General features: G+C 45.5%; 1 protein-coding gene across 4 annotated transcripts in view; it reads right to left on the bottom strand.

The window, feature by feature from the left end:
• Positions 1-15,751, bottom strand: part of EIF4G3 (eukaryotic translation initiation factor 4 gamma 3) — a 100,697-nt gene extending 84,946 nt beyond the window's left edge. For 2 of the 4 annotated variants that reach the window (XM_075721634.1, XM_075721627.1), the window contains exon 1: positions 15,608-15,751. The gene's annotated coding sequence lies outside the window, so the exon portion shown is untranslated. The remainder of the gene's footprint in view (positions 1-15,607) is intronic. The other 2 variants (XM_075721635.1, XM_075721636.1) reach the window with 2 other exon arrangements.
• Positions 15,752-17,133: the final 1,382 nt, after the last annotated feature.

Here is a 17,133-nt window from a genome sequence, read left to right as displayed (position 1 = left end):
AGCAAAAAGGGAGGAAAATATCCGCTTTCTCCCCCTTCTTCAGGCTCATGAAACGTGTGTTCTTCAAGCTTAACTTGCCCGCAACAGAACAAAGCCTGAGTCAGAAACAACTTCCACGCTCACCCCAGTCTTTACCCACCTCCAAAACAGCCCAAGTTTTCTCACCCAAGCAAAAGGAAATTTGAAAGAAAGGAAGCGCAGTTATCACAAAGTCTAAAAAAGGATGAGTTTTAGCAGAAAAACTGTGAAGCAGGCATTTTTGAATACAGCGCCAAAGACAGCCACCTCAGATGTCTTTCCTGACACCAGCAGGGCTGAGGGGCAAATGCAAGATGACGCAATCCAGCATTAAATTTGCTTTCATATTTAAACCCCACCAGAGTAAGTATAGCGTTAAGTTATAAATAAAGAAAAAAGCATACGCAGGCTTCAACTGCAGCCACTGAAGGGTTTCGCTGTTAAGCTGTCATCAAAACAAGGTAACTTTGGACAGCCAGTGCTGTTGCTAACCCAGCCGACCGCTCCAGGTGCTAGGTTCACAGCTGCAGCCTTGAGGAAGGAGTGCAATGCAAATCCTGCTGAAGACAACAAACATCACCTAAACAAAGATGGTTCACAACGATTACACAACAACAAACGCTGCTGCTCGCACGCTTCAAACCAGATGGAGGTGTGCCTTAACCCGTATTTGTGTTAAAACTGTAATGGGGGGGGAGAAAGGGAGGAAAACAAGCGCTTTATAAATTTCTCCGGGTACTAAGTTCACATGTAAGTACATGGCAGCCTAAATAAACTATCAAAACATCCGACAGAATAAATCACAGCACTCCACTGCTTTTCGGACAAGTCAGCTGATGAAAAGTATCGCGTCTATTCATCTGTCAAAAGGACTTTTTTCTGTGCCGAGCGTCTAAATAGGTAAACAAAGTAAAATAATCACATGCAGTCACGCTGGAAATATGTGGCTTTTATGCACTGTGGCTGAAATGCTGAGGATGAGGTGAACAAATGAAACGGTCAGCGAGGAAATGCTCCAAAAATCCCCTAAATAAACTACCACGGAGGGGAAGGCAGGGAAGCAAACATCACTGTATAAAAATGTTGTTTCAGAGGCATCTAAACGCTGGCATCGAAATCCCTGAAGTTCAACTAATTGCAGCACCCCGAGCTGGAACAGAACGGGTGGCTGCTGAGCTGCTCCACTTTCAAGGCAGAGCAATTTGCTTCCCTTAAAGCTTTCATCTCAGTGATTTTATATTTCAGATGTGGCTATTCATGGGGGGGAAGGCAATAATAGATGTGTGTTTATGTATTCCCGCAACTTGCTGGGGAAAACCCTTTCTATCCGTTTTTTGTGCGGTTTCCACCTTGGGCTGCTGACTGTGCTAAGCGAAAAAAAAAAAAAATCACTCCCAACAAAACAAATGAAAAAAGTTATTCTTAGATCAGTTCCTGAGCTGGTTAATAAACACTGAGCCTGCTGCGTAACGTGACTCCCTCGGTACTGACTGCACTGGGAATAAACAGGCAAAGTACACACATCAGGTTCAGAAACAGCTGACTCACGCAGCTCTCTGCCTCCCGCAGCCGGTGGAAATTTTTTCGGGGAACAAAACTCTTAAATCCGCAGGCAGAAAGGTGTCACTCGCTGAGCCTTCTGCCTTCGGCAGCGTGGTTGGGTTTGGCGCGGGAAGGGGTTAAGCGCTGTCGCCGTTTCTTGAATCCTCTCTTGACTTAGGGAAGGAGTTCGGCTGGGTCTATATTTACTGGAGTTACATACGAGGAGGAGAAATGGTCTTGTAGTTCCAACACATGACCGTGACTCAGGAGCTTGCCGCTCTATTACCATCGCTATCGCTGTGACCTTGGGTGAGAAAACCTTCAGACTTCCAGTTACTCCCCAGTAACACCAACGCAGCGACCGCGCTCCTGTCCCGGGTGAGCTGCAACTCTGCTCAACGCCAGCAAAAAGCTTTAATCTCTTTGGGAGGAACATGACAGCGTAAGCAAAACATTTTATAACAATACGAAGCGTGCTGGGGCCAAAGGCAGCCCTCTCTTATCCCGGAGCAACCCCAAAGGCCATTTCTCGTGTGTGGTCACAACAGAAAGCAATGCAATTCTTCCATGTGAATAAAAAATACGATACCTTGCTGCCGTGGTTTGTATCTCGTTTGAGCGCTCAGGTCGCTACACCCACAAATGGAGAGAACCCAGCTAAAAGCTTACTGGAAGTGTCACCACATGGACTGTCAACAAGATTTTTTAACCTGTTTATGTTGAGATGTGAAATATCAAAAGCATGCATCGGATGGGAATAGGATAAAACTGTTGCAGGATCCATCTCTGCCCCCAAACGACCCCCAAACAAAACCACACACGCTTCTCTGGATGTAAATGTGTTTCTGCACAAGAGTGGTCTTCTACCCAGGCATTCACTGACCCGGTTAAATGCTAAATACGGCTTAAAGCCACATCAGGTGGGCACGTAGAGTAACGCTCGCTGTACTTTACCCTGAGAGGTCCTGTCCCTAAATTTATAAATCCTCATTTATACAAGCTACCTGACACAAAATGCAGCTGCCCCTGGAGCAACGGACAGGAGAGCGCCCTGCAAGAGTCATCGGCAAGATCGTTGCACGGGTGTTTCCTTTTTATTTCCATTGCACGGACTCAGTTTTTCTTCCAGCTGCTGAGCTGTTTTCCTCAAGGAAAACCACAACAGGGAACGCGGGACAGGCTGTGTTGATGCACCAGCTCTCAGAGTTTTCCCCTGGGTCACTGGCCTGGACGGCAGGAGTTTGGCCTCGGATGCAGGTGAAGAAATCCCCTGCAGCAGCACAAACCGTCACTCGTTCACAAGCACGGACGGATGGTGCCAGCGAGGATGCGGCTTTTAATTCTGAATCATCCTTTATTTGTTGAGCTGGGTTTGCTCTGCCCTCCCACAGCCTGAAATGGAATCACCGCGCTGCCCAAACGACTGCAACCACGCAGTACCCAACGAGCGGAAATCTCTCAGCATTCAGCTCTTAAAAAGTAAGAGGATTATAATTTAAAACCTGTATCCTCATTTCTACCTAACAAACTCACCCGCAGGCAAGCGCGCAGCAGAACAGCCGTTCTTCAGACTGCCCCCTCCGACAAAGCCAGCACGTTTATTTTTCCTCAAGCTTTGGTTTCTGAACGGCCTCAATTTTACGGAAGGCGCACATCAGCACGACCTCACGGTATCGGCAGAAGCAGCTGTCCTCTCTTCCCCCAAACCCAAGGGTTTGCTCCCGTTCCTGGGCTCTTTCAGCAGCGGTGCCGGCTTCAAGTGACTGTGAAAGTGTTTAAGACTTCCAAATCACGGCAAGATTTTTTTTTTTTTTTTTAATCTGATAGGAAAAGCGGTATTATTGCAAAGCGGAGATAACAGCTACAGCCAGAGCAGCTGAGAACAGCCCAGAATCTCCTACAACTACAGCCTACAAGCCACGCTGCAAACAAAAGGCTCATTTTTTCATTTGGGTGCTGGCTTGTGAACGCCGGGAGCATCAAGTGAAAGGGATGAAGAGGTTCCTGCTCTTGCTGCCTCCCTTGCCGTCCTCCCGGGGGCTGCAGCACCTGCAGCAGCGGTGACTGAACTGGGGATGAAGCAGCTTTTGACCTAAAATTAGTACGCTGGCAACGGAATGGACAAAATAAAACGCTTTTTAACTAAGTTACTGAGCTCTCAACAGTGGCATCTCTAGAGATGCCCAGGATTCAGCTACCTCACCGTGGAGCTGGCAACCCCGTGGGAAGAGTTCAGATAGCCAAGAACTAGATCTTTTAATCCCTCTGCACTCACAAATCAACACCACGAGAAGCCAAAGCAGCCACACGGGACCTCAGTGTCTCTCTGCCCTCCAGGCTCAGTTCTCCTCAGGGTTACGTTATCGAGCTAGGAACGCCCACCTCGGTGAGAAACGCACAGCAAAAACGTAACACCTCCATCAGTTCAGTAGCCCTCCCAATGGCTGCACGTACAAGCAATAAAGTCCTGCGGGGAAAGAGAAATAAGTGCCAAAACAGCTCACAGAACTCCTGCAGGAGCGAAGCGCGCTTGACACATCAAAAAACATTGCCTCGGACCTGTACCAATGTCACTACAGTACCTGGAAACCTATGCTGCAACCATCTCGGGTTAGCGCCTGCACCTGCACACAAACATGGCATTACTCAGCTCCAGGATTTCTTTTGAACACAGTTGATTTTTATGACTATTTTGGTAACTAGATGATTCAAATCTATCTTTTTTCTTTTTTTTTTTTTTTTTTTTTCCTTCCTTGTGTGCCCTGCAGCCAGCAGAACAGGGTCACGGCAGACTTCAAAGCTGCCGTCTGCAATGACTTGTGTAATGTGAATAATTTGAGTATGGTAGGAAAAAGTCTGTAGTGTCTGTAACGTCTGTCTGTAACATATAGAACCAGCTCATCTGCAAATATTAAAAACGATGATGGAGAAGGCCAAATTATTAAATGTATTCATTTCAGGCTTTTCTACACAGTACTCTCTCAAATAACGCATAAAAGCATATTCCCACACCACTCCTGTGAACTATCGCAGCTTTACAGCTTTAAAAATAGCACAACAACGATTAAACCAATAAATAAGGACAATTCCCCTCTAAATGCTCATAGCTTGGCTTTCATTATTTACAAAGATACTTCAATTGCATATCATCAGACACACTATTGGATTATTCTGTTTCAATATAAGTCCTCATTCACAGCTACGTGTTCAAATACGCAGGTTTTTTGGTATACATCGCGTCAAGAATTTCCAATTTTTTAAGCAGCTCATTTGCAAATTATCCGGCATCACTGAAATCAGCTTGTCCTCATCATAGCATCTCTGTAAAATAAAAACACACGGCATTTCTAGTCTGCTGACTCTCTATCAGCCAGCGCTACTACCCTGTAAGATGCATCAGTAACTTGCAAACACTCCGGTTTTCTGCATATATTGGTATATATTACCTGGAACATTCAAAGCCCCATTAAAATCAATGATGCAAGTACCAGAGCTCTTCTGTGACACTGAACAGGTTATGTAGATTAAAGGTTTCCACTTCAAAACAGAATTTAACACAATTAGAGCGCAAACGCCCGGCTCCTCGGGGGGGCTGAAAGGGGCTGGGGCACCGGTACGCAGTCTTTGCACAGCGGGTTTACCAGGAGGCATCCAGGTTGGGATTTCGATGGAAGCAAAGGGTAAACAGGAACTGTGACTGTTTGGTGCCTTTATTTAGATATGGAGGGGTTTTTTTTCAAAAGCCATTTCCTGAAAACGCCAGATGCTCTGTTAGCTCCAGGTGTCCCACCCTATAAAGGTGGTGCGGATTCCAGGGATTCACCAAACTGCGAAAGAGAAGACTGAGCAGAGGCGAGCCTGCCCGGCTTGCAGCAGTCGGCACCCTCGCTTCTCCTCCTCCTCCTCACAAGCACATCGGTTTCCACTCCCTTTTTCCATCAGCCCAGCCTTTAAGAGAATTCCCTGTGTTGGTAAATACTCAGCCTTTAAAAGGATAAAAATATCCTGACCCAGGAGGAATTACTTCTCTCACCAACCATTGCTCTCTCTACTGCTCCGCAGCAGGTTGTCTCGGGGTGTATCTTCTATGTCATTACCTGCCCTGCTAAATTTTTAACAACCTTTTTTACGGCCGCGTACGGTTTAGCGTCATGCATTCGACTGGGCAAAGCTGAACAGGGAGCAGAGTCCCAAGTAACAACCGCTGAACTACGGGCTTTTTTTTTTTTTTAACTTTAACATAAATAATCAGATTCCCACCAAGGGAGGGTGGTGAAGGAAACGCGGTTTCCTCTTCCCTGGACAAAGACGGTTTGTGCAAAGGACAATATAGACACAAGATACGCGCTCCTTTCCTTCCTGCTTAAGACACTGCGGTTACTATTCCTGTAGGGATGTTATGAAGGAGGAGAGTGAAAAGGAAAAGCAAGACAGAAAGCGTCCCTGTTTGATGCGCTACCTCCCCGAAGTTCAGGCTTACCCTGCATTTTTAACGTAATAATTGCAATTATTTTATCAGCAGCTATACTGCTGAATGCAATTGGCCGTTAACACAATGCTTCACTCGGAGGTAAATATAACACACATGTTTTTGGGAGGAAAGAACAATCTTTCTGCTTTTAAAAAAAAAAAAAGATAAGGCGCTCAAGCTGATAAGCCCATGACAAATTTCAGACTGCAGCAATGTGGTCAGCTGAAGATGCCGAGTGAAATATTTAAACAAGCGTAATTTTGAGCCATCGAGGTGGACAGATGTCCTGCTAGTAGCTGTCCCCCTCCCAAAGACACCTGTTTATTAAATCCATCAACACACACTCTGCCTAGGTTCAAAACTGTTGTTAACGAAGGCACGAGGGCAAGGATAATGCCACAGCAGATTATCATTTCATAACATCTGTAAATACCAGTATGGATTTAGTTGGCTTCTTACAGAGACTGAAATGACGGTCCTTGCCTTGACTGCAGCACAGGGCTCGCAGCCTGGGGGTGGTCTGGTAATGACCATCACATAATTAAGCAAATTAGTATTTTCCATAATATAGGTACTCAAAAAGAGAGTGTATGTGTGTGCCTGCGTGTGATGGGGGGAGAAATTCCAACATCTCCACTGTTGGAAGCAGGCCTGTGAATCTCAGCAGAGACACCCATGAGTTTACAAAGTGCCTTTCACTTGTCCTATAAAATTTAATTCCAGTTTAAGCAGAACATGAACTTTGAGGATGAATACTTGTGCTCAGGAACACAACCTGCAGTCAGCTGAGACCCCCTACTCCATGCTGCTGTCACAGAATCATAGAATAGAATCATGGAATCGTTTAGGTTGGAAAAGACCTTTATCATCCAGTCCAACCACTAACCTGACACTACCAAGTCTACCGCTAAGCCAATTAAGGGCAGAGTAATAATTTCATGTTTCCTGGCTTGGTGGCTGGATTATTTTTTAGTGAGAGCAAAACTAGGAATCACTAAGGTTGGAAAGGAGCTCTAAGATCATCAGCCCAACCATCAGCCCAACACCACCATGCCCACTAAACCATGTCCCAAAGCGCCCCGTCTATCTGGTGTTTGAACACCCCAAAACAGTGGCAGCAAGTTTGAGCCTTTCCTCCTACTTTCCTCCAAGACCCAACAAAAAGCTCCAAAAGTCCGTCATCTTCTGCCTGTCTCTGAGGCTGTTTCCATCCTTGGAGATACTCAAAACCCAAGTGGACATGGTCCAGAGTAACCTGCTCTAGGCACTTGGACTAGATCACCTCCAGGTCTCTTCCAACCTTAACCTTTTTATGAGTCTATGGCAGCAATCAGATAAAACGTTCAAGTTTTACTGCATTACACTGAAGCCCAGAAATGCCACTGCGTATAACTTTAAATTGTCTGAATTTGCTCAAAGCAACTAAATAAATTACTGGTTTTTAACAGCACTATGAGGAGGGCTCTGTGGAGAACACGGGTGCAGCCCTTGCAGGCTACAAGGAGCCAAAAGTGCAATTACTGCTCTGTAACCATCAAATCCTTTTGTGCGCTTTGTCGTGAGTGGAAAGCAGCACATCAAGACTTCGGCTCGCAGGAGAACCACGCGGTTTATTGATTTCAAACCTTCACCCCTCTTGGGTAGGCTGGTCCTCCCTACTGAAGTTACAGGTGGCTCAGGAGGTTATTCTTCAGTTCCCAGTCTGACACAACAGCTAACGGTGGACTCCAGTAATTCAAGGGCTCCTTCTCCCAAGTTTTATCCAGTTGCAGGGATATTTTATGCCCTCTACGTTTACAAAATGCAGACCGTGTAAAGCTCTGACTTTTGTGCCGATTTGGGTGTTTTCTGGGACATATTGCCTTCTGCAACACATTGTGTTTGTTTAAAAGCCACGTTTTTTCCGGAGCATGCAAGAAAACATCCATTAAATTGCACGGAACAGAAGGTATTGTTACAGAAGGAATACCAGAATAGAAATTATTAAACATAAGAAAACGGCAAGTTGCCTCACATTATTTTGTCTTCTTACATTATGAACAAAAATGTGGTTCAACAAGCGGTAAAGTCTGAAAAGTGTCAAAATAAAGCACAGTCCACGTGACTGTGAGAACAGAAAACGTGCACAGAAAAGTCTTGAAGAAAGGGATCTGCAGAATTTTAAAACAGCTACAGAGGAGTTGGATTTTCTATTAAAAACGCTATTTCAATCAGGAAAAAAAAAGGTTACGGGCAATTTTAAAACTGCTTTTGATTCACAAGAGTACCACAAGCCAAAAGAAAACTCTTCCGCTAGATCATGCATCCAGGATGCACGTGGCCAAGACACCTACTGTGAGAGTTTTCTTATTCAAAATAACTCGGTTTACACCAGGGTGGATGGGCCAGGGAAGACTCAGAGCCAGGCTAGGGTTACTCTTGAAAGAAAAAGCTCAAGCAGCAGTAAAAAAAATCCCACATTATCTTCCCCCGCTGGGCACACAAGACCACACGGAGAAGTATTAAATACACCTCTCACTCAGAACAGCCCTAGCAGCAGTGAGGGGGTGGGGCTGCAAGCAGACCAAGTCCTAACGAGACTCAGCATTTGCGCTGCAATCTTGCCTTTGCACACATATATGAGAAAATTGTAACAGATTTTTCTTTCTTTCCTTGTTCGAAAAAAGAATTAAGGCTGTTTCTAGTCAGTCCTAAGTGCACCGATGTTAAAACCAATTCATTCCTCCCACCTACGTCGCGCCTTTTGAAAGTTAACTGTTTCCAAGGTTAAATGATTATTAAAGTTAATAGCGTTAATTGGCATCGGAGGCTGCGTTATGCCTTCCCCACTATCCCAGATCTCCCTTCCTGCAGCTCTTACGCCCCGCTGCTCTCCCCAAATTAGAAGACACCCATGAAGTTGAGCATCCCTACACAAAAGCACCCCGAAGCCCAAAAGGCACCGACAGCAGGTGCTGAGACACAGACATGCTTTACGTTTCCAGCACAGATTTGCCCAGATTTAAACGAAGGAGGTCAAAGGCACAGCAATGAATAAAAAATAATGAAATATGTTATATGAGCAAATATTCCCAGCATTATTAACCCAATCAAAAACCTACTAATCCTATTACAAAACAGAGAGTTCAGCTGCACTTCCAGCGGGTCTTTAACACAAAGGCCAAAAGAAGATTACACTTCTCCTGGATTTATCAGCTATTAAATAACTCGCATTTTCAAATCTCCACCTGCAGTCATATATTCCTGCAAGCTCAGAATTAGTGAGCTGCATTAAAAATACGTGTTGCGAAGGATGTATAGATGCATGCACAAGAAAAGAAGTGAGAAGTACAAGAGGTCAAATTCTTGACTGCTCAGAAAAAAATACATTAATGCGTATGTCTGGAAGGCAGGTTTCTTGCCCACAAAGCACCATCAAGAGTTCAGCTGTTTAAATTTTCTTTATCGTCATTATCTGGTGCGGACAGAAGACCCAAGACACTGAAATCTGCTGTTCAGAGGGGCAGCACGCACATGCAGCCTTCTCTCTTGGCTGGTCCAGCCCCGATTTCTTCACTTACGCAAGGCGAGTTTAATCTTTCATTCTGTGTCCACGTCATCGTGGCTGCAAAGACGATTGCTAATTAATATCCTGACTGACAACCATACCTGCTCTACAAATGACAGGATTCTGTGCGTTTTTAATCGGCATGAAAGCCGCTATAATGGCACCGTACATAAACCGAGGAGGTTCCGGTACGGAAAAGCTCTCTGGGTAGAGAGCTCTCTGCAACGCTTAGAGAACCGACTCCGACCAAGGTGTCCACCAAAGATGCTCTCCTAACACAGAAAATGACAGACACGGTGTTTGCACAAATGAGACGATGAAATTAGGGAGCCCCTCGCGCCAGGGGCCATGGAAGTTTATTCTCCCGACTTTACACATAGCAAAGTCTACATGGACTCGGATAACAAGGAATAGCTGCATTTGGGGGACAGACGAGCTAACACGTCATTCGCGGGCAGCGAAACACAGGAGGCAGCTGCCTCCATCACGAGGAGCGAACAGCTACCGTAACACTCGCTACGTCCCAGGGCACCTGACTTATCACAGGCCACGAATGGGCCAGGTTACGATTAAATTACATTCCTCCTTCCATTCCAATCCGTTAATAAACGTCACTTTATTAAAAGCATCTCAAATCTAAATTGGGCTCTGAATGATGGGAGGGAAGTATTGAATAAACATCATGGTTGTAACAGGATTCCGGCTCCCACAGAAAGGATCCAAGATAATAAAAGAGGGGCTTGGGGATTGCCTATAAACATGCCACAGATGGCACACAGACATGCTTCCTGGCACAGATTCCCAGACCTTAAGGTACTAAGGAATGTCTTGCTGCTATTACAAACACTAATTTAGCAATGGTGACATTTTTGAGGACCAGAATGAGACCACAAAACTCTTTTCACTTAAGGCAAAGAACCAGATGGTAACAAGTTTCAGCTAGTACAATCTGTTTTGGATTTAAATCAGCCACCTAAAAGTCAAGGTCTCTGTACACCAAGATTCTGAGAATTCAGCTCTCTTGCACTTTTGTTTTCTGCGGGTGTATCTCGACGCTGTCAGAAGCGGATAAGGGATTATTAAACACAGCTGTCAATAACTACAACAGCTTCAGAGTAAGGTCTCAGTCGATGCCACAGGGTCCTCTGCTCGCCGGGTCCCCCAGGCTAACAGGTAGCCGTGGGCACAGAGCGCCGATCTGCTCAGTGCACAGCGTGTTCTTAACAAGAGCGAAAGCCTTCCCTCATTACAGAGGAAATTCCCGGCGATTCGTTCCAAGCATGGTCAGTCGGTGCTCACAAACCGCACTCCCGGACTGAAAGAATCCCTCGGCACGCACATCAGAGCCCGCAGTTTTAAAGCTGAGGAAGAGAAAGCCAAGAGTCTTTTCCAAACCATTCCCCTCTTGCGTTGCTTCATCTCACACACCAGAGCCCACTGCACTTGTTCCTTGGGATCCTTCAAAGCACTCCAAGGTCACAAGGAGGGATGACATTGTCTTCTCCCGACGCTCCAAGCTTCGCACGCTGCCTCCTGCTCCTGCTCCAACTGGAGGAGCCCTCTCCTCCTCCTTTGATCACCCGCTGGACACAGGGAAGCACTTTGCTGCTGCCTCCTTCCAAGCCCCAGCCTGGTTGCTTTGGAAGAGCTCCGCTTTCTCGTTATTCCCATCTAAAGGCACGACTACACCATAAATTACTGTAATATAAAGCCAGAGCGGGGGGCAGATTTACAGCGTTTCAGCTGCTTTGCGTTAAGAGCCTGTGTGAATGCTCTTTGCCTGCGCTACTTGCACCGGACTATCTCGCACCCGTCACGGGATGAGGGTGCTCAGGCGAGCAGTTACCCTGCGGTGCCAGGCACACTGTAAATTCAAGCCCTACCTGGTCTCAGGATAACTTGCTCTGGTAGCCACGCCCAAGGAGAAACTTCTCTACTCCTTTTTCAATGACTTCTCCTTTCCTCTGTACGCTAAGAAAGCGAATTGTCTCAAACCAGCCACTTCTGAAGTCTGCAAGCCCAGAGAGGAGGCAGAGGAGATGCGCCCCTCCTCTCCCAGTCGGTACGAGGGGCCCTTTCATGCAAAGAACAACAGAAATATGAAATTTTATCTACGTGGGGCCACATCTGGCCATAACATCACTGCAGCAACATGTGCTGCGCATTCCCCAGCGCCGGCGGAGTTCAACATTCCTGAGAGCAGCAGCATGATTTCAAGGCCCTGGAATTTGGGAAGCAGAAACGCTGTCTCTTGCTGTGGAGACGGGGGTGTGGGACTGTTTCACATCGCTGCCAAGCTCTTCTCGTTTTGCTGCAGAAACGAGTTCTGAAGGGCAGCAAAGTGCCAGAGGCTGGTCATTATGAAAGACTTTGGAGGAAGTCAAACAGCAAGCCTTTCTCTTGTTTTGGCTGTGTCAAATGGAGAAGGTAGAAGAATAAGCGAAAAAGACACCAAACCACAGCACCGCACGACCACCTGTTCCTGTTTATTTAAATAAAGTTAAAGGAAGGCCAGCTACAAAGGTACAACACACATTTGCACCTGACTTTTCTTCCCACAGGAGACACTAAATACCCCGTACACCTCCTGGTCTGTGGTTCCCAGTCTCTCTCACAGAGCACTCAACACGATGCTGTCATCTTGTCACGCAGAAGTTTGCCGACCTATAAAGCGGTCCAGCTCCCAGTGCCCGGAGCTTTTGTAAGGCACAGCAATTCCTTTTATCACTCACTAGCATTTTAAGATGTTACCCAATCCCCCATCACCCAGGCTTACTGGAACAGGCAGCTTTAGAGCAGCCAGGACAGCGAAGGGACCGCCCGTGGAACCGCAGCACTTACCAACCCTCCGCGCTCCTTCGCAGCACGGCTTCTGCAAGATCCCCACCCAAAGAAACTGGTAAGCGACTCCGAGCCCCAAGAGGAGGGATGCTGAGACGCCTACTAGATAAAAGCAAGGGACTGACCCCTCTGCTGAGCCCTGGACTGACAGTTAGCACTCAGAGTAATGTGTGACCACACAAGCAAGCAACACATATTCTATCACTGGCAAAATTATTTTTAGACCTAAATGATATCCGAAGCCCAAAAACTTACACAAATATTTTCATTCACTACTGCCTAAACAGCACTCCCTACCTTGGAAAGACTCCATTTTATGAGTATTCGTTAAGTCACGGTTCTGGTGGAGAAATCAATGACCCCTTAATCAGATTCTAATTCAAATGAAGTGGTCTCTCCCTTACCTTTTTAATTACTCTGTCAAATCCAGAACGCACACACCCTTCACCACGCACAAGCACACGCCGCTATGCTAGGCACGGCTGGACAGACGCAAAGACAACCTTTGTTCAGTGTTCAATCATCAACGCAGCGTGGGTTGTTAAGATACAGAGTAGTTTGTGAAGTGTTATATCAATGCTAAAGGAATCGGTAATAAACCATTCACCAGAATGCCACGTCACTTCTGGTCCCTTTATCTCAAAAGGGAAATAGCAGGATTTAAGGGGTCCAAGAATCAGACGAAAAGAACAATTACAGCACGGAAAAACTTTCAAGTTATGAGAGATTTAAAGGATTTTGATTGTTCACCTAAAAGAAAACAAATAAATGAAGTCACAATAAAAGGTCACAAAACCACAAGCAGCCTGGAAATAGGAAGCTTCCTCTCACCTTGTTTCTCAATGCAAGCACAAGAGGGCATTCAACGAAACCCACAGGAGACAAACGATGGGTGCGACGAAAAGGCAATACCTTCATCCAACACTGCTCAACGGGGGAATTTCTTACCATAATACAATACTGAAACTCAACACCTGACAGGGGTCGAAGTGAGACATACGTATGAACATTCAGAATTCTAGCGCCAAAAGAAAACACTTTAAAGTCTACCCTAACCTCTAATAGTCCAAGGGTATGGAAAACTTTCTCTGGGGACAAGTTACCCCGTAACTCCTTATGTCAAGAGTCTTGAACCCCTTTCAAACCTTACTGGTGGAAGCGTCCCAAGTGTAGGCACTTCCATTTTAACTCTCCACCTCCAGCTGCAAATGTCAACTGATGGGACACCACAAGAGCTGGTCAGAGGCAAGCAGGCGCTGTGAATGAACAGAAACCACTCTTTTTGCTGCTTCGCTACCGAATCCCAGCTTTGTAGGAACCACTCGGGGAAAGCTCCCCAGACCTCACTCCTCTACAGTCCCAGAAGTGCACAATGACCAACGCTTTGCCTGGCTTACAGCCTTGGATCTTGCTGCTTCTTCCCCTCGCTAAGCACGCAAGGGCCAGAGCCGTACAGTCAGAGGACAAATATCTTCCTAGAGCCCTCGAGGATCCTCAGCTGACATGGAGGACGTAAGGTCAAACCGCTCCTACTAGCGGCATCGGAGTGACACAATCTGACGCTCATTTCCAAGACGATAAGAGCCAGCAGAACAGGAAGCGAGCGTTTTCCCGGCTGGCTGGAGTGGTGATTTGGCACTGAGCCCGCTGACTACGTATGCACTGACTCAACAGGAAAATATTAAGGGAAGAAAAAAAACCTTGATTAGAACATTTTTTTAAGGAGGCTGCCTAGAATGTTCTCTTTCTTCCTCTCTTATCTGCCACATGATTAGCTTCCCTCTGTTGACAAGGTTTACCAGGAGTGAATTTCTTGATACATGACACAAGCCAGACAACATTTTCAAGCTTGCTCTGCAACCCTGCTACATTCTCCCTCTGTAACGTGAGGCTCAGTCTTCAAACCAGAGACTTTATTTCCAACAACCATGCAGTGAGAGTGCAAGAAACGGCTCCGATACCACTGACTAATGCCTGCAAGCCACTTAAGATCCTGAACAGATACTTCAGCCTCTAATTTCCCACTCCATAAAGGATAAGCATTTGCACATTTTCCACCATGACCACAAGTTTCCAGTTTTCCCACCAAGTTTTATCTAGAATGCGTAATATTAAGGCGAAGCGCTCCTTACATGACCTTATTTGTTTTCACGCATCTCCTAGTCGAAAAGGTCAGCTGCAGTTTAGTATTTCATCCAAATTAAAGAGGCTGGCAGGAGGACTAGAAAGCCTTGCCTTCTCCCAGCGCTGCAATACGCTCGAGGCTCTCGCCACCACCTCGCCGCAGCACGCAGCCGTTCCCAGCCCGTCCTCGGCTTCTCATCCCGCCTCCCCACTTCACATCTTGTTCAGAACGAAACCGCACTTCTTAATAGCCGACCTACTCACGTCTTCCTGCTTTATTCCATTTATTCGAACAAGTATAAATTAAACAAGAGCAAAGGAAACATAAGGCTTTCCTCTATCTCAGACCTCAATGCTTTGACATATCCCACTTTCCCCGATCCTGTATCTTTTATCTCCCCTTTCTGTGCCCCATTACCTATCTCTTTTGCCCCTTCCTTTAAGATAAGCTTCTCCACTCTCACGTCAACCCTGTAGAATATTCATCTAATAAAGACTACAAAAAGACCAATTTATTCCACATATCTTACTAAATGCTATTTCTCCATTCTTATTATAACTCCTATTTATCTCTTCTTCTGCACTTTTTTTGTAATCAGTCCTTTGTCTCGTTCCTTTTATTAGCATTCATTTTTTGTAATTCATTTCACTGTCCCACTTCTTCGGAAAATTACAGCGTCCTGTACAAAACATTTGAAATGGAAAATCCCTGACAGAGGACATCGGGTGCTTTTATGGCGTTTAAAATGGAAGTCAGGCCACGCCCCAAAGCAGCCTAACCCAACAGCGAAGCACGTTCCTCATCAATGAGCATTTCCTATAATTTTTCCAGTTGCTTTTAATTTCTGCTACAGAATCAACGACAAACTGATGCCCAATAAACTTGAGTGCTACCTATAAGCCACTGCAAGGTTCGAGCCGCATCAAGGCATTATTCACTAATCAAATTTTATACATTGGTCACAGACAAGACAGCTACGTCAACTTCTGAGCAACAAAGCTGAGAATCAGACAAGGGGAAAAGAGGGAGGCTGGGAACGCTCTGCTCCAACGCCAGGTCTTACCTGTGAAAGCCCAGGGGACGATGCATGTCCCGGTGGCGTTGCAGCAAGATTTGGGTGTCCCTTATTTATTTCATGTGCAGTGTAAGGGGAAGGGGCAGGAGGACCCGGTTGTCTTGCTACTTGTGTTACCTGTGTGGAGATAAACTGTTAGTAAAACACAATATTAGTAATCCAATCTGTATAGACACTGTAATCTTCTTTTTAAGAAAGCAGCTAGCAGCATCTTTATATATATATATAAAAATAATATATATATATATTTACCTAAGCGAAACACTCTACAAGTTAGTTAACTATTTATATGATTCAGAAAAATGGGGAAAGATTGAAAAATAAGAGCACCAGCTGGATTCACTGATGGAAATGTGTAGGAACTGGATGAGCTTCACTGCTGAGGTCTTGCTTTGCAATATCCCTTTGACTTCAGGCCTGGGATCTTCTGATCTTTCTGCTATAAGCCGTATCAAACAATATTGTGATTTTGCAAAGGGATACACATTACCAGTGACCCAAAAAACAAAGTAAGGGGAAAATTTGCAGATTTCTCTCCAAAAAGGAAAAAAACCACTGCACAGAGGCCCTGTCATCTGAAGGGCTTGCCACCAGCAAAGAATGAAATACCAAAGCAATTCTTGCACATACTTATCTCCTTTCTCAGCTTCTATCAAAAAATACTAATTAAAACACATTAAGCAAAATGTTGTAAAATATATTCACGGCACATACACTTGCTCCACTGTACTATCTCCATGATGGAAATGTTTTAAATATACTTTATATACTCGCTATAGTAAAAAAAGGAGAATCAAAGGAAAAAAAGAATCACATAACCATATGGGTGATACCTCCCAGCAATTCAACACAACTAAATTGTTGCAGATTTGGTTAAAGCTCATAGTATGGAAGTCCAGCACTCGCTTCTCACTGACTTTTTCTCAGACCTATATTTCCCTTGCTGAAAAGCACAAAACCAGGCAATGCTTAGACGAGGACGGTGCCACTGCGTAGGTAGATATGGGTGTGTATATATTTCCCCAGCAGTGGAAAAGAAGGCAGAAGGAAATTCCCGGCTCTTGATCTTGAACAGAGTATTAGCACCAAGCTCCAAGAGAGCAAAGTATGACAGCAGAAGTCACAGCATTCACGACTAAATGCTTTTTCCAAGTCATTTTACTGCACTCCAAGTATCGATGCCTCTTGTTACATTACCTAAACCACTAAAACAGCTGCACCAGCAACGCGAACGATACATGCAATTTCTTGAGGCTTGGAAACAGTCCAGAATTGTTCACCATGGGAAGATTTACAGCACCCTCGTGCTCATCAAAGGGTGGGTCAAGCCAGAGAAGCTCATCCTCTGTCCCCAACTGGATCCTTCCCTTCCCCAAGGGGGGAATCATCTTTTTTTTTGGCTGATCTAGATTGGCAGGTGTGCACACACAGCCTCAGTCAGCTGAATCAAAACCAGCATTACAGAGAGCATCATAAAACTTGCCACGTCCCATCCCCAAGAAAATCAAAGTCTC

This window comes from Pelecanus crispus, chromosome 15 (assembly GCF_030463565.1).
Source record: "Pelecanus crispus isolate bPelCri1 chromosome 15, bPelCri1.pri, whole genome shotgun sequence".
Taxonomy (NCBI): domain Eukaryota; kingdom Metazoa; phylum Chordata; class Aves; order Pelecaniformes; family Pelecanidae; genus Pelecanus; species Pelecanus crispus.
Note: the sequence above shows the minus strand (reverse complement) of the source record. Positions and strands in the feature narration are given on the sequence as shown.